At 34.8% G+C, this 22,079-nt stretch overlaps 1 protein-coding gene across 1 annotated transcript in view; it reads left to right on the forward strand.

The window, feature by feature from the left end:
* The first annotated feature begins 213 nt into the window (after positions 1 to 213).
* LOC105221358 (CUGBP Elav-like family member 4) overlaps positions 214 to 22,079 on the forward strand; it is an 867,302-nt gene continuing 845,436 nt past the window's right edge. The window contains exon 1 of the mRNA XM_029045950.2: positions 214 to 1,670. The gene's annotated coding sequence lies outside the window, so the exon portion shown is untranslated. The remainder of the gene's footprint in view (positions 1,671 to 22,079) is intronic.

Below are 22,079 nucleotides of genomic sequence, written 5' to 3' on the forward strand. Positions count from 1 at the left end.
TGATATCGCTCCTAAAAGTATGTAACCATTTTCGTTATACTTTTTATTTTCTGCGCATTATTTTAGGCATTTTTTTTCGATCTCAAGTAGATTCTCAAACTCTTTGACTTAGTTTATACTTATTCAAATGTTATTATAGATTAAAATAGTTCTTGCTTTATGCAGTATAATAACCAATTTTCGCTTTTCTTTACTATTTTCAGTGCTTTTTTAAAAGAAAAGCTAACGAAAATCTCGTAATTGCAACAGTCAAGGTAAATGAGTAGGAATAATAAAACAAATGGAATAAACTAGCGCATTTGACAACGCTGAATGGCAAAAATACAAGTGAAGGCGAAATCACTTCACATTTAAAAGCGGAAACGGAAACTCAATCAATGCGTTACAAAAGTATGCTGCAAGCGCTTAAAATAAGCAACTTAAGTAGAAGTTAAAGTAGCGAAAAACAAAAACAAATAAATAAAAGAGAAAAATAATGCTAAAGACAAAATAAAAAATAACAAAAAAATAACAAAAAATAACAGAAAAAGCTAAAGTTGTAACAAGACGTGGCAAGCAAATCAGAGTTGCAGAAAAAGATTGAAAATCACTCAGCTTGCTGTTGTTGTTGTTTTTGTTAAGCAAAGGCGGTGTAGGTGCACAGCACTCAGTAGACTAAGTGTGGCAAAGTAAGATGCAAGTGGGAGCAACAAAAGCGCAACGGAAGTGGAAACGGTAAAAAGTGCAGCGCAACGAAACGAAGATCAAAAGCAACAACAAAAAAAAGTAGAAATAAATAAAAACAAAGAGCTACGAAATAATTGATACTAAAAAATCATCAAAAAAATAAAGAAATAACGAAGAAGGTAGAAATTTCAGAAAAAAATACGTCTTCAGCAGGAATTAAACTATAAAACAAAATACATTTTCGCCGCCAACAACAACGAGCGCGTAATTTGTAACGTATTTCCGGTATTGTAAGCAAAACAAGCAAAGCGCAAAAGCTTTGCAGCGAGCGCGGGCGACGGTGAGCGTGGCAGCGGGGATTCGTGCAAAATAATTGCAGCGAAAAGTTTAAGCGTAAACTGGAACAACAGAATAAATGGTAATAAATAAGTGAAGAAAACAGAAATAAGAAAGGAAATACAAAAAAAAAAAAAAATAAAAATAAATAAAAAATTCTCAAAAAAAAGTTAAGAGAAAACTCTTTAAACTTATAGCTTTTTATAAATTGTTAAAAAAATAAAACGCAAAATAAATGCTTAAGAAGATCAAGCAAGAACAATTTGAGAAAGTTTATTCTACGCTTTCTACACAGATTGCTGTGTTTCGTACACTTTCCTACTTTTCAAGCACAAAAATCGAATCAGGCGATACAAGCGGGAAGCAGCATTTTTAGGCGAGCGAATAAGAATAAGAAATATCCAGAGAAACGCTCGCATTTATTTTTTACACTTATTGTTGTTGTTTTATTTTTCTGTGCGTGTGAAATCTCGAGCGAGCATCGGTTGTTGCATAAACTGCAGCATTTGAACAGTGAAGTGTTTGTGTCGAAAGTCGTAAAAAATATACAAAAGAAGAGTGTCGAGTACTGTCTTCAGTGAGGCGTGTTGCTGCTGTTGCTTGTTGAGCGCATCTTTAAACGTAACAGGCACTGAGGGGAATTGCGTGACTACGCAGGTGTATTTTTGGTAAGTGCACAATTTTTAGTTATAATTTTCTGAGAAAAATATTTCTTGAAAGCTTTCAAGCTACTATTTACTCTTAAAAATTAAAAAAAAAATTTAGCGCCTAAAGGTATGCTAATTAGGTGAACTATATAGCAAGTAGTTATTTGTAGCATACTTTTAGGATTACAAAATTTTTTTGAGGAACTCTTTTATAGTTTTTTACTTTATTGCTGACGCATTCATGCCAATAAATGAAAAAGGTACTCAAGATACTGAAGATAATATGCAGAAGTTTTAGGCGTATTCCAAGTATAATAATTCGAATTCCAAGTAGAATATTTGTAGCATACCTTTAGGCTAACCAGTAATTAATGGGTTAATAATAATATACTGATATAATGTTGGCTGTTTCACTGTCATCTGAGCGAAAACTCAAACTTGTTACAAATATTTTTCTTTTCCATATTTTTATTCAACTAAAGGCACTGGAATTATTGAATTATAATAATTTTTTACTTTTCTTAAATTTGGAAAACCTTTCGCACTCATTTAAATTTAAATTTTCACCAGTAGTGCTATCCAGCCACGCAATTAACCACACTTTACACTCTGTAAATTTCCAAAGCACGCAAAACACCAGCAATCACATCAAACACACCCACATCAAAATTTACAAACGCTATTTTAGTGCTTCAGCATAAACGTAATGCAAAACTCACCGGTTTAATTGCGCAGTAATCCGCTCGCTAATCTACTTAAAATTTACAACGATCCAAACTACTAATCTACTTACAACACATTTAAATTTTCGTGTTTATTATAAAGCAACAACAAAAAACGTAGAAGTTTCAAACTAGGTGAAATATGGCAAAAAATGCGAATATGTTATGGAGAAAACAACAACAGCAATAGTTGAGTTGTAACAGCGAGCGTGTAAAAAGTGTTTAAAATTAGCGTTAAACAACAAAAATGTGTGTAAGAGAGAGAGTATTATGATAATAATAACGATAATGTGCTAATATACGCTTATATGTGTAGTAGTACAGTGTTGTTGAGAATTTTAGCATAATAAATTTTTGGAAAAATAATAAATTTCGGTTTCTGAAATTATAAATATTATTTAAAGTTGTCTAAAGGACGATCATAAGAGCTCAAAGAAATCTAATCTAATAAAATTATAAAAATCTCTGTATGATAAATTAAAAATAAATCTCAAAATTTGCTGTTGATAATTGAGGTTGGTAATGAAATCTTGCTAGTATCAAGCTATATTGAGTAATTTCCATATTTATCTTCAAACAAAACTAGTACAAAGCTTTGTTGCCTATATTTTTAAAAGTTAAACTGATCTGAACCTTTTGAACATTTTCAGAAAAAGCTTCTACTCTTACATTTTGGACTTTATTCAGTTAATTTTTTTATGCTATTATGACAAAGAAAGTCTTGAAGTGACTACTAGGAGAAAAATAATTGCGTTGCCCAACCTGTAGCAAAAATACACTATGGAGCTCTGCTCATCTCCAATAAAAATTAAAGAATAATAAATTAAAGAGTTTTTCAAAAGGGATGGTACAAATGTAGACCGATAGGAACAGCAAGCGACATCATATTTTTCCAGGTCTTTTGACATTTCAGACAGTAAGGTTTGCCATTTCAACATGGAAAGATATAGGATCCAACAACGAGTCGAAATTATTAAAATTAACTACCGGAATTCGGAGTCAACTTTCGGAGCCTCAACTTTAAGAGCGCTACGTCCAATTTATGGTCGTTATAATCGTCCTGTCAGATCAACAATTGAGCGTCTAGTGGAAGAATTTGAATCCGCAGGCACAATACACAATGTTCCCGTTCCGGTGAGACGAGAATTGAGAAATATTGCTGCCGCCAACGCATCAATTGAGGAAGACTCAAATCAGTCCCTTACACATCGTTCACAAGCGGTGGGCATCTCGGTGACATCGTTGTGGCGAATTTTGCGAAAAGATCTTGGCCTACATCCTTACAAGATCAAATTGACGCAAGTACTGAGGCCGCTTGACTACCAGAATCGTCTTATGTTTGGCTGAGCAACAATTTGAAAATGATCCGGATTTTCCTCGAAAAATCATCTTCAGTGATGAGGCTCATTGCTGGCTGAACGACTTCATCAATAAGCAAAATATGCCTTATTGGTCAGACAGCAAATCACACGTACTACATGAGTGACCATTGCATCCCGAAAAAATTATGATTTGATGGGGTTTATGGGTCGGCGGAGTCATGAGGCCGTACTGCTCTCGTGATGAGCAAGACCGGCACGTTATCGTGAATGGGAATCGCACCCGCTCAATGATAACCGAATATGTTTTGCCCGAATTGGATGATATGGACTTGGACAATATGTGGTTCCAACAGCACGGCGTCACAAGCCACACAGCGAATGTCACAAGCGATTTATTGCAAACCGAGTTTGGTGAACGTGTTATCTTATCTCATGAAATGGCACAGTCAATTGGCCGCCTCTATCGTACGATTTGACGCCGTTAGACTATTTCCGGTGGGACTACATCAAGTCTATGGTCTATGCCAACAAGCCCACGACGACTGATGAACTTCGCATGAATATCGAATGGGAAATTGCAGTATCGTCCGATTTATATTTGAAAACCGTCGAAAATTATGTTCAGTAACTGGACTGCTTGTAGAAGTCCCATGTCCGTGGTGGCCATGCAAAAGAAATCGAGTAACATACATAATGTCATCGAATATACTTGCATAGGAATAAAGTTTTATTAAAAAAAAACCTTTTAGCGCTCTTAGCGCAGCTGTGAACTAGAGGGGAATAAGGAAAAAATGTTCCACTCTCTCTGTGAATGTCCAGCCCTATCGCAGATCCGACATAGGACACTCGCAATACATCAGGCAACAAACCTTGAATGGATGTCTACTAAAAGCATATCAAACATATGCAGTTTCATCGAAAATACAAAGTGTGGATAAGTACGATAGGTGTTTCAAAATTGCATATCTAGTGCTAATTGAGCCCATAAAATTATGTGGCTGCATTACTACTTCCCTACCTTATTGAAAAACTCTCTATATGGAAATTCCAGCACTTGCATGTTGATCCATATTATTGACTTGCTTCAAACCATTTAACTACAGTGGAATATCTCTAACTCGAATCAACATAATCCACAAAAAACTACGAGTTACGGAATTTTCATTAAAATTTTTTTTTTTTTTAAAGCTGTAAAATATAGATTTATACACAGTTTTATTTATTTACATCGCCTATGCCTTTTAAATGATTTACGCAATCCACAAGTATGTATAATATCATATTTTTTGTCATCCTCCATACGATATAGAGAGACTCCTTTAAAATACTGCCTCGATAGTACAATTTTAAATTTTGTATTATCCCCTGGTCGGAATGTTCGATTTTTGGAATGAATTTTGTATGTAATTTTACTTCTATTGACATTTCAAGAGTTCGAGTTATGGATAACTTCGAGTTATAGAAGTTCGAGTTATGGAATGAAATTTGTATGAAATTTGATTTCTAAACGCTATTGCCAATTCAAAGGTTAGAGATATGGCGATCTTCAACTTATAGAAGTTCCAGTTATGGAAGTTCCACTGTATATTATTTTCAGGTTAAGTTTCAATTGAGTAAAAAATAAATCCAATCTTCATCTTTGTTCTAAATCTTCATTAAATTTTTTAGAAAATCTATGATTCTGCAAATTTACTTGCATAACTGCTTTAATTTTGCACTATACTGCATATGAACGTCTATTAACGAAGTCTACAAAATACAAAGTTCTTCACTAGATTTCACCTTTACACGAGAATAATACGAAAATAACCATTTAATTACCATATGAGTAAGCAATATGCAACGAACTAATTATTGCAAGCAAGTTAATATGCATATTTGGACATCCACGGCTACCAACAAACATATTTACAAGCAAAAGTAACGTAAATTTGTAAGCAATAATACCAGCGTAACACAAGCATACCGCCAACTTAAGCAAGTTTATGGCCAACTAACCGTCGAAGCTAATAAATATAGTTGTGGCGGCTAACGCTAGGAGTCGCACATATCAACCAAACACTTGTACGTACGAGTTTATATAAGCAGTGGTGTAATTATTTATATGTGAATTAGAGAACGTGCTTCTAATTGTTTACATGCAGTGTATGTATTATATATATACATATTCACGTGTGTAACGAAAATACATTTGTTGGCGCTTATTAATTTGCACATTACGTGCCACAGCAAAATTCATCAACATAAAAAAGTAATAAAAACAAACAACAACAACAAACAAACATAGCAAACAATAAGCTAACATGTGAAAGCAAAATTGTTGCATACCAGTAGGCGTACATGCAGGCATTTATAACATAGCGGCTGGCTTGCTACGTGCAACTTGCTGGCAAGTGGTGGTTGGGGTGGACGAGGTCAAAATAGCAAATAAATATTTGTGCCGAAATAACTCAACTTTTGTGCTAATTGCATATTTGGTGTTCATTAGCAGCAGCAACAGCAGCATCGATGTATATGAGCGCCTAAACGTAGGCAATAATATATAGTGCAAACCAATAAATGCAGTTGGAGTGGCTAAAATGGCATTACAACAAATTGTAAGCGGTACATTGTGCTTTGTTGGGAGTCACAGTACCGCAATGTTTTGTTAAATAACGGTTGTTGTTTTTTTTTTCTGGTTTTTCTGCTTTATGCTGTTGCAAACTATTTGCCAAATTCAAATAAATGCAACAAAATGAATGACTCTGTGGCAAATGCAAGTGAAATGAAGGCAGGTTTGACCGCCAGAGGCTCACACATGAACACAGGTTAATTGCAGGGTTGCATGTGGGTGTCGGCGCGACTAAATTAAAACAAGTTCGCTGGCAATTTGTGCATTAGCATTAGTACACATGTGTTGTCTGCCACTTGCTGCTACTAACCAATCCACCCACACCCGCCTGAAATTATGTTACGCCACTAAATAGTTGATGGCGCAACAAATGTTGCATGAATTTAGTTGCGAAGCGCAAATTATCTATTTCACAAACTCGTGCTAGTTGCCTACATTTTTGTGTACAATTCGCCACAAACCACTTTCAGTCAAACGGCAGACAGTAATGCATAAGCCGACGGCAACTCTTTATCAGCGTTTTATTTGTACATTAAAATATTGCATGCTTTTAGGCTCGCCGCGTAAGCTTCATAAAATATGCGCACTCATCCGCTCGCTCGCTCGTCGCGCATCGCAATGGCATTTGTGGCCAACATGCATGAGTAAATTAGAGAGAATGAGTGAATAAATGTTGCCAACACATACGTGGAAATAAAATAAAGTTCAGCAATGTGCCATTTAGAAGTTTTGCATATTTTTAGTTGCACTCAAGCGCATCATTTGCTATTTCAAATACAGACAGTGATACATATAATATATTCAAAAATCTACACTAGTATTGGTTAGCTACATATTTGTGGTGGGTGTGGCAAGCAGCAGCCACTCTGCTTTTGCTTGCCATGTACATATACATATGTCTACAGTATAAATGTATCTGTGTGTGTTGCTCATAATTTTTTGCATACGCCCAGGCATGTTATAGAATTTAATTAAATTAAAGCATATTTTTTTTTGATTAATTTCACAGGATTCGTTTTAGGCGTCGCCTTTTGCCGAAATGTGTGTTACTGCACAGTTGTGAATTTCGTTTGGCATATTTTTAGGCGTAGCATGCATTTATAAGCGAAAATGTATACTTCGTTGCTTGTTGCGGGTGAATTTATGCGATTTGTGGGTTGTTGAGTGAATTTATTTCAGCTATTAGCAGGTTTGTTGACCGCGTGACTAGTAAGTTTGGATTTTTGTGTCGCTGATTGAGGTCAGTTGAGTTTATTTTAATTTTAGAATAGACTTGATAATAAATTGGAAATGAATACGAATATTTTAAAATTTTGGTAAAGTATTTTGTTGAAAGTATAAAGAATGAAAGATTTATGATAATTTTTATAGGTTACATCATTCACTAATGAGACTTATAGCTATTTAGTGAAGTGTGTATTTGGTGTAGCTTCAGACATGGACATCTTCGCCTCCCCTACTATCTCCAATAAAAATATTTTTAAGCAACTTGTTCCTTATTCCTCAAATCTTTCTTAGAACTATGCAAATCAATCTATAGACAGCTTACAATCCATCCAAAGGCTATGCTCGCATCAGCCAATATGGAGTTTCGAATTTTATGTATTTTAGAAATTATTTTTTCATTAGACTATTTCCTGAAAATATGTCATTTTCATTCAGAATAATTTATTTTCTCAGTCTATTTTGTTACAAAGAACAACTGACTGATTTTATTGATGCGGATCGTTCGTTGATATCGATATCATTAGAAACAACACCCGCGCCGTTAGTTCTGCTTTTTTCAGACTGGATAAGGAAGAGAAGCGTATGGGCCTGGTGGTGAACGAGGATAAGACGAAATATCTCCTGTCGTCAAACAAACAGACAGCGCATTCGCGCCTTGCCTCCCACGTCACTGTTGACAGTCATAACTTTGAAGTTGTAGATAATTTCGTCTATCTGGGAACCAGCATTAACAGCAATAACAATGTCAGCCTTGAAATCCAACGCAGAATCACTCTTGCCAACAGGTGCTACTATGGACTGAGTAGGCAATTGAAAAGTAAAGTCCTCTCTCGACGAACAAAAACCAAAGTCTACAAGTCTCTCATCATTCCCGTCCTACTTTACGGTGCAGAAGCGTGGACGATGTCAACATCCGATGAGACGGCACTAGGAGTTTTCCAGAGAAAGGTTTTGCGGAAGATTTATGGTCCCTTAAACATTGGCAACGGCGAATACAGCAGAAGATGGCATGATGAGCTGTATGTGCTATTCGACGACATAGACATAGTCCAGCGAATAAAAAGACAGCGGCTACGCTGGCTAGGTCATGTTGTTCGAATGGACGAAAGTGCTCCAGCTCTGAAAGTGTTCGATACCCGCTGGTGGAAGCCGAGGGAGAGGGAGACATCCACTCCAATGGAAGGATAAGGTGCAGAGGGACCTGGCTTCGCTTGGTATAACCAATTGCCGCCAAACTGCCGGAAGGAGAGACGCGTAGCGCGCTATTTTGGACTCGGCTATAACCGCTTTAGCGTTGTCTACGCCAGTCAAGAAGAAGAAGAAGGATCGTTCTTTCTCTTATGCCGGTATTCTGCGAGCAGTCTCTAATAGAAACTCATCTGTGGTGAAATCTATTTAGTGACTTTTTGGTATTTTAGTGACTTTGTCTCATCTCAAATTGAGCAATATTTAAGTCTCTAATTTGTGATTTGCTTTAAAACAGGTCAGAAAACAAAAGAGCACAAAAATGGAAAATGCAATTGATCTCATATATATTATAATGGAAAAAAAAAACGAGCCGAGGAAGATAAATAATGCATTAGCAGTTGTAGTTTTGCGAGAATGGTTAACAAAGTGCTAGTGTTCTTTGTATACACCCCACAATTTGCTGAATATTTTTGTGACTGTATCAGGGAGAATACCAAAACGATACGTTCAGACTATCAGTGTCACTAATTAACAATTCTGACAATTAAAGACGTGAGACAATCGTCATAAGCAGAATACCGGCGTTAGTCTCGATTTGTTCTTTGAAAACCTGCTGGTCATACTATTCCGGTATGAAAGAAAGAAATAAGAAGTGTTGCTTTTAGAATATATCTGAGGAGATAGTAATTCATATTTAGATATTATCGGAAGATTTCAAGATTACATATGGAATGTATCATATTGAGTACCTCGGTAACCTCACTAAGAGCTAATGTATTTCTTATTTTTTGAAATCGTTAATTTTTAAAGAGAAATGTTAACATTTCCGTATTATTTCCCAGATTTTAAGACATTGGTTTGAAAGTTAATCTGAATGAACCGCGCAATGAACTTCTTCTTCGTAATTCTATATAGAACTTGTTACTATTATATGTCTTGTATTAGAACACGACTCATCGTTCCTTTTGGGAATAAATTCACCAAAATCTAAGAGTATTCTGTTGGTATCACAAAGTCTAAGCTGAAAGTTAGTAGTTGTTCATATAATAAAAGATAATTTCGTTGATCAGAATTACAAGAAAGCAGGACTAACCATTGATCTCGCTATTCGAAAAATGTTTCCTATTTTGGTCTATAGAGGTTGTATGGGCTCTCAATTCACTCGCCTAGATAAAAATCGAATTCACATTCCGCTTCAAGCAGGTGAGATTAAAAAGAACTGTCGGTTTCTAAAAAAAATCTTTGGATCAAAATTTACACTGGTCAAAGAATAATAGGTCAGGTTAGTATAAATTGAATGGATCTCACTCACAAATTATTGTTTATTTAAAACTCTTGGAAGTTTATAAAAATAAAATTCCACAAAAATCTCTTTTTATCACTTTCGCCCTGCATAACTCTATCGCACCGAAAAATACCACTCAATCCGGCACAACGTGCCTACATGCGCAATCTCAGCGCCGTCGCCGCGAAAATATGCCATTTGTGGTATTTACAATGCAATTCGCGGCCTGGAGAATTCCAAAAGATTATGATTGTAAGCGTACAACTCCCAGCATATGTGTGTATATGTAAATATGGCACTGATTGTTGAATGCATGCAGAAGAAATTTAAAATGTATGCAAACGAAGCAGACACACATGAATATACGTATATAACGCAAGATACAACAACAATTGTGTGCCCTTTTGTTTATATGTATGAGTGCACGAATGTATATTTATATGCTTGTATTGATATGTCGAGCTCACAATGCCGGTGTACAAAATAGTTCTGTGCTGTTGTTGCTGCTCCAGCGCCAAACAGCCAATACACAGCAGAGTGCACAAAAGTGCCAACGCAGAGAATGCAATATACTATTCGGCGTTGCATACTTGTAGGCGCATAGTCATGTAAATGGCCATTTATATGCGTAATGCAGGCTGTGTTGCATACTGCGGAGTGTAGCGTTGTTGCCAGACACGGTGCACAAGCGAAACGAGGTGACGACATGTAGAGACGCATTTGTGCTTATGTATGTGTGTGCCTCTACAGTATTTGTATCTTCTTGCAATTACGTTTATGCGCGTTGTTTCGTCTGTATTTATATGGACGATAACGCCTACGCAGCTGCCTGGCTGTGATTGCATTGCTTCAGCATTGTTTTCTGTTTCTGTTTCTGTTTCTGCTTTTAGTTGATTGTTTGTTTATGTGTGTGTTTTCGTGTTACGGTATTGCGCTCAGACGCCGTCCAGACGGTGTTGACCGTGCATGGATTATGACGTATATAGGAATTTATTGTATAATATGGGTATTTAACTGTAGTTATATGTGATGATATGTGCAAGGTGGTGTGAAAGTATGAGTAAATGAAATAATCTGACGCATAATTGTTATGAACGCTTGGCGTGGAGAAATTCCGACGGGAATTCCAATGCGTTATCGCTTTCGTTGGATATTTTTATGATTTTTTATGAATGTATATATATACATTTATACTTAGGGGTATAATATCTATCAAAAATTCACAAATTATGTCATCAGAATATTTTTTGCCGAAGAAAATTTATCTGGGGTGCTGAAAACTCCCATTTTCAGAATATTTTTTGCCGATATTCAGAATATATTTTGTTGGTCAATATGTGGTTATAATCTTTTTATCCTTAGCGAAGCAAAAATTGAGTCAGCATTCAAGTCACATTATAATCCTTTCTCTCAAATAATTAATTCTACAAATTTTTCCTTTATAGCAAGCCATAAATTTCGTAAATGGGTATATTATACAAGCGACTTTATTATAACAACAACAAATACAGCACAAATCATTTATTAAAATACCACGAAATTAAAATTTCTTGCATATTTTGCACGCAGCTGACAAATTATGAAGCAAAGCAGGAAAATTTTAATGCGCAATTCCATGAATTTCAGGCAATAATGCAATTTCACTGGCTTTTATATGACACGCACCACATAAATACATATACACACACACACAAGCATGCACACGGCTATCTAGCGTATATATATTGAAATGCGTTGGCATTATGCATTTATCACACAAAATTAAATTTGAAAAATCATTACCCGCCAGGCAGCTCAAATAAATGCGATTATGAAATAAATTGAGCAATAAATCGCCACAATCAGCGTTTTATCAGCCAAATAATAATAACAACAACAAAAATTGATAAACGCACACATAGCACTTGGTGTTATTGTTGAATGCTGTTTCGATGGCACAGTTTAACACATTGAATTTTGGTATTAAACTGGAAAGGTCAGCAGGTTTAGGTGTTTATATACATATATAAATATTTATGAACATATATTAGAGCAATAAATTGCCGAAATATTTATTTGACTCAGCGCGTCACATGTGTCCAGCAGTTAAAGTGAATATTAAGCGCCTTTAACGAGAAGTTATAAAAATTATATTTACAATAATAACAACAAACACATAAAAATATAGAAATAAGCTTTTTTTGGAAGAAATATATAGCTGAAGTCACTAGTACCGGAGAGAAATATACCTTATAAACTCTTCCAAGCCTTATAAGACCTCAAATTGTTGGCTAAGTTTAAGAAACCCAAAAAAAAAATATCAGTAAATGCTAGCTCAGAAATCAAAAATTGTATTCTATGTACCCATAAATATATTTAAGTAACATTGAAGACCTTCTCCAACTCACCTTCTCACCTATCAATATTATAAGAGCACTCAAAAATGGCTTACACATTTATGTTTTGTATATATTTCTGCACTCATTGTTATTGTAGTGTAAATTGAATGAATGCACAATACTCCAGGGCATACAGAAATATACCCGCAAAAACAAAGACAGACAAAAACCAGCGTTTGTGGCAACAAACTGTAGGGAAAAGACTATAGAAGGTGCGGGCAAACCAATAGTTGAACGATTTTTGAGTGAAATAGCAACAAAAAATATAATGTAGCTGGCGAGAGCAAAGATAAATAACAACAAAATGCAACAACAATATGGTGTAGGCGAACATATTGATACCAAAAAGCAATTTTACTCTCTAAAAATACAGAGAAGGTATGATATATATACATACATATGTATGTATGTATATGTATTTGTGTGTTTGTATGTGTATTTATATGTAAGTGTTTATTTGTCCGTATATTTACACAAGCACATAAGTAATTCAAGTGGTAATGCGAAAAAGGTTGTGCCAAATCAATAAAAAACTGACAGTAAAAGCAACAAGCAAATGTTACGTATACGCCATGTGCGCCAATCGATTAACACAGCGGGTTGGGTTGTTGTTTCTTATATTTTTCTGATATTTTATTTATTTTTTAAAATTTTTTATGTTTCCACGTACATTATAGACTGCGTGGCTGTACATTTTGTTATGGAAAATTGCATACAAACAAAAATAAACACATACAATACTCTCTACGTAGGGGTGAGCAAAATTAAGTTGATTTTTTCCAATTTTTTACTAGTTTATTTTTAATTTTTTGTTTTTCTTTATAGTTTTTTGTGGGAATTTTTCATTAATTTTTTTATCAATTTTATTATTATTATTTTTTTAAATATTTTTTTTATTTTTTTTTAATATTATAAATTTTTATACTCTCGCAACAAATGTTGCTAAAGAGAGTATTATAGTTTTTTTCACATAACGGTTGTTTGTAACACCCAGAACTAAACGAGTTAGATATAGGGTTATATACATATACCAAAGTGATCAGGGTGAAGAGTGGAGTTCAAATCCGAATGTCTGTCTGTCCGTCCGTCCGTCCGTCCATCCGTCTGTGCAAGCTGTAACTTGAGTAAAAATGAAGATATCTTATTGAAACTTGGCACACTTATTTCTTGGCACCATGGGAAGGTTGCTCTCGAAAATGAGCAAAATCGGACCACTGCCACGCCCACAAAATGATGAAAACCGAAAACACATAAAGTGCCATAACTAAGCCATAAATAAAGCTATGGAAATAAAATTTGGTATGAAGGATCGTACTATGAAGGGGCATATTTGGATGTAATTTTTTTTGGGGAGGTGGGCATGGCCCCGCTCCTACCAAGTTTTTTGTACATATCTCGCAAACTAATAGAGCTATATAAACCAAACTTTCTGCAGTAGTTTTTTTTAACCACTTCCTAAAACAGTTCAAAAATGAAAGAAATCGGATCATAACCACGCCCACCTCCCATACAAAGGTTAGGTTGAAAATTACTAAAAGTGGGTTAACTCACTAGCGAAAAACGTCAGAAACACTAAATTTGACATAAGAAATGGCAGATGAAAGCTGCACTCAGATTTTTTTACAAAATGGAAAATGGGCGTGGCGTCGCCCACTTATGGATCAAAAACCATATCTTAGGAACTACTCGACCGATTTTAATGAAACTTGGTTAGTAATAGTTTCCTTACATCCTAATGATATGTTGTGAAAATAGGCCAAATCGCTTCACAACCACACCCACTTCCTATATACCAGAACTTTGAAGACGATCTGAATCGTTTACATTACAATATATAAAGTAAGTACTAGTGAAGATATCGGTGCAGAACTTTGCACAAATACCATGTTTATAGTGGAGCAGCCCCATTCTAAAAATCGCCAAAATCGAACCATAGGTTTTTAAGGCCCCATATATCGAACACGAGGACCTCGGTGCTTCTAACCTAATATTAGAGTTTCCAACTTTCAATGGACTTTATATAATATATATGACGAATATGTGGGTCAAATTGTGTATTATATAATATTAATTAAGTTAAATCAATAAATTGCGAGAGTATAAAATGTTCGGTTACACCCGAACTTAGCCCTTCCTTACTTGTTTTTTATTAATTTTTTTTATCATAAATTTTTTAATATTTTCTTTTTAACTTATTAATTTTTTTATCACTTTTATTTGTCTTGTAATTTTTTATATTTTTTTTTAATTATTTTTATTTGTTTTATTATTATTTTTTTAATTATTATTTATTTATTATTATTATTTGTTTTGTAATTTTTTATTAATTTTTGCATTTTAAATACTTTAATATTTTTTTATTTTAATTTTATTATAATTAATTTTTTTATTATTGTTATTTGTATTGTAATCTTTTATAAATTTTTATTTGTTTTGTAATTTTTTTTTAATTTTTTCATTTTAAATATTTTAATATTTTTTTTTTTATTTTTTTATTATTATAAATTTTTTTATTATTTTTATCTTTTTTGTAATATTTTATTAACTTCTTTATTATATTTTTTTATTTTTTTTTATCAACAATTTTTTAATATTTTTTTTTTTATTTTTTGTTTTTTTTTTTTTATTATTATTTTTTTTTATTTTTTTATTTACTTTAATTGTAATTTCCCCGTCATCTCAATACACACACGCCACCGCACATCTGCGCCTTGTAAACACAAATTTCCGTGTACAAATACGAAAATTTGCGGTAACACATTGCATGCAATATTGATAATGGAATGTAACTACATTGTACAATGCAATGAATGCTATGCTATATGAACAGCACAAAGCACACGTGAATGTGTGTGTTTATGCAGTGTGCAAGGTGTTGAAGAGCAAATCGTTATATTGACGCTGCCAACTGCTACCTATCTACCTAACAACCTACCAGCTGGCGTGCCACTAGAGAACGCTATGCTGTTATTGCGCAGCCAACACATGTATGAAAACAATAACAGCACTCAACATTGCTTATAATAAAATAAGCGCTACAAATAAATATTGAATAAACACACATGGTAGACATATGTAGTTATAATAGAAAAATAACAAATAACAGCAAGTTATAAAGTAACAATAAACAACAATAGAAGCAGTGCTTGTTTGTGCGGCGAAAATTGGCAATTCGATTTTGTGGTAGGTGAAAAAATAGATTGAAATGCTATACAAACAAAAATATCTATATATATATATGTATAATATCTTTTATTATTATTTGCTTTATAACAAGCAGATAAGCCACAACAACGGACTGCGCCTAAAAGCATACTGAAGTGTTGTTAAAGCATACCTACACACATGCCTAGGCATTTATAAGCTTCAGCACAGTTCTAAGTGCGCGCCAAAAAAAAGCCTGCTTCAAATTTTCTTACAAAAATAAAATATTTTTTGCTTTCTTTAGCACCGACAAAAGTTCACAGTTAACCACCATTGAGCAGCGCACGCCTGCGGCTGACCAGCGGCGTAAACACCTGTACTCCAGCCAATTTGGTCAATTTTCTAAAGGTGCATTGGCCGTTTTAAGGGTCATTGTACAAGTGTAAATGTTTTTTCTTGCATTACTTCGACTTGTCTTCTTGCTATACTTTTGGGCTTTTTTCTATAGAAAAAAATGGCTTTCTTCTTTTTTCTACTGTTTTGCTAACTTTAAGCGCACGAGTAGACTGCTGTGCGCCTAGGAATTGACTACAGCTAGTTGAAAAGCTCTAGACACACACATACTCTTACATATTGCTTTCTTATCTGTCTACCTTTTGTAGTTGAAGCATGGTGATATATGACAAATGACCTTGAGAAAATGTGGCCAAGCAGAAGTGAACTTTGAACGCAAGCATAGAGAGAGTGTACACACTACATAAAAGCGAGCAATTTTGAAGCTCGATAATTTGGTTTTCGCTATAAATATGAGATTGTTTAAGTTTTCCAAGTAGAACAAAAAGCTTAACTAAAATTTTATAGATATTCGTACTGAGGCTTTAATTTTTACTTATTTTTTAAAGCATAAAGCCTAGCCTTCAATGCAAATATGACAGCTTACTGCCACAAATATATTTTAATTTTTTTTTCAGCACTTGCGAACCTTTCTCACATATCTACTTTAAAAAAGAAAGCACGCAAATTTCTCCCTCCCAAAGCACCTGCATGCGCCCCATGTCATATAGCAATTTTCAGCTGAATATGCGTTTATCGTCTCAGCGATTTTTCGGTAAGGTCGCGCACACTTGTCTGGCTGTGCGATTTTCGCGGAAGCAGAGCAGCCAGTGAGTGCCTGTGTTTATAAATATATGAGTGCATGCTTACTTGTGCATGACGGCAGCGCTGATGTGATGTGTGCAGTCGTGTGGAAAGTAAAAATAATAATTTGAAACAAATAAAGGGCACTAAGTAGCTAACCGTCGCCGTTGGGAGTTAGAGGGGGCGGTAGACAAAAGCGTAAATAAAGTGGATTGTATTGAAGGTGAAAAGAAAGAGAGAGATTATATGTATAAAAAAACCCAAGTGGTTGAAGAAATTTAAAGAAATTGGTGTATTGCTTAACGAGTGCGGTTGGTGAAAGGAAATAAAGTGGATAACTTTGAAATATTTTATTAAATTCCGAAACTATAAGAATCTGTTTTTAGAATTATGTTTCAATATGTATGTGAAAAATACATTTTCAGGTATTATGTTTCAACTGACAGTTCGGAAAAAGCTTTTTGAACACTTTAAGACCATTCAAATAGTCTCAAAGCAGTTTGTAAATGCTGATTGAGGTTTAATTCAATCCCTAATAATATTAACAAGTAAGTTTGGGTGTAACCGAACAGTTTGTTCCACATATTCGGTATAAAGTCCACGAGAGCTCTCGAGAGTAGCGAAAATTCTTTTGGGTTATATATGGGGTCTGAGGTAATTCCTGTACCGATTTCAACTATTTTTGCCACCGAGCTACATTATATCTAAGATTTTGTGTTGACTTAATGTTATTAAGATATATCAGATATTAACAGATATATACAGTATAAAGTCCACCGGAAGTTTTAAAATCCAAATTGACCAGATTTTCTCCAATTCTGGTACAGAGAGGTACACTACTAGAAAATAACCGATCTCTTTTGAATTTCTTTAGAGTAATTGGGAGATTTAAATATATTTTCGGTAAAAAAAGGTTGTTCCTTATGTTCGGTATCTGTGGCCTTGAAATGTTATAGTCCGATTTCGGTGATTTTAAGATGGGTGATGACACACTAAAAACGCAATATTTGAGCAATGTTTTGAACCGATATCTTCACTGTTGCTTAATTTATAGATTGCTAAGTGAACGATCCAAAGGGGCTTCAAAATTGTGGTATAAGGAATGAATAAAATAGGGAGACGAAGAAGCTCACCTGTATCCCCCACTATACTTGGCTGAATAGTCCATACTTTATTCCCAAGATCCCAATGCTTATTTCTAATCTTATAATAAACCCGGGGGAAATCATGGAAGTGTCCCCTGAAGAAATAAAAATTGCGATGTTAAGAATAAAGACTAGGAAAGCACCAGGTTTAGACGGAATACCAAATTTCGTTACCAAACTGGTTATACGTGGAAAACCGCTATTGTTTCGGAAAACATATACAAAGTGCTTGAAGGAAGGAGTCTTTCCCAAATGCTGGAAACGCCAACGCCTCGTTCTACTTCCCAAGGGTGACAAACCTCCAGGAGAACCCTCGTCGTATCGCCCGCTATGTATGCTTGATACGGCCGGAAAAATACTAGAAACAATAATATGTAGGCGGATCGAACAATATACCGAGGGAACTTCCGGGCTGAACTCAATGCAGTTCGGTTTCCGGAAAGGACGAAGCACTGTTGATGCTATACAAACTGTCACGAAAATAGCTAAGAAAGCATTGGAAGGTACTAGGTGGGGGGATAAAGAATACTGCATTGTTATCACCCTTGACATAAAAAATGCCTTCAATTCTAACTGGACCCAGATTATCACTGGTGCTTAATTTATTACTAAGTGAACGCATCAAATGGGCTTCAGAATTGTGGTACAAGGAAATAAGGCGTGGTTATGAACCGATTTCTCCCATTTTCAATCTATTTCTATGGTATTTGAATGCCAATGAAATATTATGAACCGAGTTCTGTTGAAATTGGTCGAGTAGTTTCTGAGATATGGTTATTGACCCATAAGTGGGCCGAACCACTCTCATTTTAATAGAATTATCATAGAAATTTGAGTAAAGTCCTGCTGTACCATTTTCACTACGAAATTGAAGGTTTTTTTCCTTGCTGAATTAAAGCATTTTTAGTCGTGTTCAACATAACCTTTGAATGGGAGTGGTTATCATCCGATCAATTATTTTTAGACTCTATGAAGAAGTCCCTAAAGTAAATGACTGTTTGGTTGATATAGCTTTTGTGGCTTACGTGACAGGTATTATACAAAAAACTTGGTAGGGGGTGGTGCCCTCTATCTATTTGCAACATGTTGCGAGAGTATAAAAATAATATTTGCTCGAGTAAGTAACGAAAGTGTAAGTTTAAACGATTCCAAAAATTTTCTATAGACATCATAATAAGTAGAAAAAATCATTTATAGTAAAATTTAAGCAGCTAAGTCTTTTCATGACTCTGATTCATCATCTCTTCTTGTCACCTTGAAAATTTTCAATATTTTTTTTAGCTTGTGATCTAGACTCTACAGATTACACTACCGACATCTACCAAGCGACTTGCTACTCACTCTCTGATACGAGATTATACTCCTTACAAAAAACCATTTAGATTAGAGGCATATAATCAGAAGAGAGCGTCTAAATTTCCACTTATCCAGCAATCGATGCTGTCGCTCTAAAGTCGCTGTCGCGCTGCAATAGTGTCATGTCATGCCTATTGCCATCTGCCATGTCACAATTGTTATTTAGGTGTCTACTTGCTGTCACGCTGTTGTGACTCATTTCGTGTACTCACAGCAACACACTCAAGGCAAGGCAAGGCATTCAGTGCGCTCAAGATGCTCAAGTGACGCTTCAGCTGTACTCCTTTGCCTCGGCGACTCATCTCTACTCCGCTCGAGCGTTGTTGTTGAGTGCTCAGTTGTTGTAGTGCTAGCAAGTGGGTTCACTATTTGCTCTGTTAAATATGAACAAAAATTATATATATATAAATTGGATGTTTACACGGTTTATATATATTCTTATATCTTTCGTCCTTGTTTCTTTTTTTCTGTATCTACATCGTCTATGTTAAGCATCTTCTCTGCTCCGCTTGCTCTACACAGCCTACTTCATTTGCCATATTTCATCTGCTTAGCATTTTCTTATTGCTTCTGCTAACGGCGTGCTACTTAACTGCTGCTGCAGCGCTGCATCAATTTCTAACAATTTTCCCTATTCATATATAATCGTATATGTATGCTCTACACACTCACTTACACTCTGGCACCCATATTTTATGTTATTTTATTTTACGACTATTTTGTGCTGCCGGTTCTTGCCATGAGAATTTATTCAATTTAATACCCAAACGCGTGCACAATTGCCGCAAGGATATGAAAATCGATAACGTGCCTAATAAGATGAAAGTGTGCCAGATAAGCGAAACACACTTAAGGCCTAACAACAACAGCAGTAGCAACAACAGCAAGTGTCTGTTTGCCTGATTGTCGACTCGTTCGTAGAATTTTGCAGATTTGCGCCAGCAGCAGCAGTTGCACACTAACACGCACACACCCACTTATATAATATATAGTATGATAATAAATGTTACGTATACGCCCCGTGGCTTGCTACCAATAGATGCTCATGGTATGCTCATGGCCTTTGCATATATACACATATGTGTGTTTGCTTGTCATTTTATTTATAAGCATTTATGCCGACATTCAAATAAATAAACATAACGAAAAAACACTGTCACTATTATATTTGTGTTTATGTTATGGATATTTGTTTATCTTTGTTATGGCGTCAGGTTTCTGCAATTCTCTGATTGCGTTATTTTGCCATTTGCTGTGGCCTATTGAGAATTTTTGCGCTTAGCCAAGATGCTGAAGATGCTGGGGGATGGCATTTTTCTTGTAGCAGTCGATTTTTGTTTAATTCATTTTCTTTAGTATTTATTGCCGCATTAATTGAGCCAAGTAGTGTGAAGGAGTGTGAAATGTATGTATATGTATTTAATTTAAAGGCCTAGCTGCAAAAAAGAGCGCGGAGAGTAGTGTAACTTGCTTATAAACATTTTAATTAAACTTATAGCCTTTTCACACAAGAGCTAATTGATCAATTAACCGACCTCTACTCAATTAAAACGCTGATTAAGATTGATTTACCATACAAAATATAAATCTCAATTTTCTACATTTATTATTAATCTAATTATAATCGAGTTGAAAATGTAATGTAATAGCCGTTTCGCACAGAAGCTAATTGATCAATTAACCAATCTCTGCTCGATTAAAGCGCCGATTTAGAACGATTTACCATACAAAATAAAATCTACATTAATTTTTGATTGAACTTAAATCGACTTGAAAATGAAATGCAACTCTGCGACAAAGGCCGTATTTGTAAATATATATGTGTACGTTCTATGTCTGCGAGTTCACGCTTCACGACGGTAGATGTCGCTGCTAAAAACAGCAATCAGCTGACGAAACTTACCAACTTCTTATGAAAAGCAAAAACAAAAGTGTACAACAACTGATCGGTTATCGAGTAGCCGGCAGTGTGAAGGCCAAAAACTGGATTCTCAATCACATTTTTAATTGCTAAATTAATTTGGTTATGTATAAAGGCTATTAGATGAAACCATTTACGAGAAGTGATTTAAAGCGATGAAAGTCAAAGTGGAAAATGGAATTTGTATAGGGAAATTCATTTTGGTCGGCATAGGTTATATCCAGTTAAGAGTTTAGCGGAATTTGTTTTATATTCCTTTGTTAACATAAACGTAGTCGCCTTCAAAACATGAATCTTCGAAACTCTTCAAACTCGATTTTTAGGGTAGACTTTGGCTCTTTGCACTTTAAAATTCTCTTTATTTCTGGAAATAAAAATAATTCAACTCTCAAAGCCTGTGAAATTTTAAAATTCCCGTTATTTTTTGAACACATCAAGTATGGTATTTTGATTACCGAATTATATCAAGAACTTTGTATTGATATGGTCTCATTCAATCATTGTCATATCCCACTTTTTGCGGGTTAAGGCCATCGAAACTGAATAAAAAACTGGTACCGACAGGACTTAGTCCAGCTAATTATGCCAAATTGAGCATATTTTCAATTTCCCTGCATTTTATTTGAAATAAAAGTTCAATCTCTCTAAAATCACTTTTATAAGGAACATGGAACTAGTTTTTTCATTCGTTATAACATTTTTGGAGACATTTTAATGGAACAGAGTAACCGTAATCTGCTCTTCCAAAAACTACTTTTTCACTTTTGAGGAATCCATTATACATAAGAGTTCAAAATGAAGCCCAAAGGCAGTATAGATTACTTGAAGAGTTGCTGTTTCGATTTTTCCACATCGCTTTTTGCACTAAAACCTCAGAAGCGGCTACCTTCTCCTTCCAAACCACACTTAATGCACAGCTCTTATATCATTATAATAATATTATATTTACAAAATTTATGAAATTTCAAACAGCTTGGCATGCGCAAAAAAAATC

The sequence above is a fragment of the Zeugodacus cucurbitae genome, chromosome 4, assembly GCF_028554725.1.
Source record: "Zeugodacus cucurbitae isolate PBARC_wt_2022May chromosome 4, idZeuCucr1.2, whole genome shotgun sequence".
NCBI lineage: Eukaryota > Metazoa > Arthropoda > Insecta > Diptera > Tephritidae > Zeugodacus > Zeugodacus cucurbitae.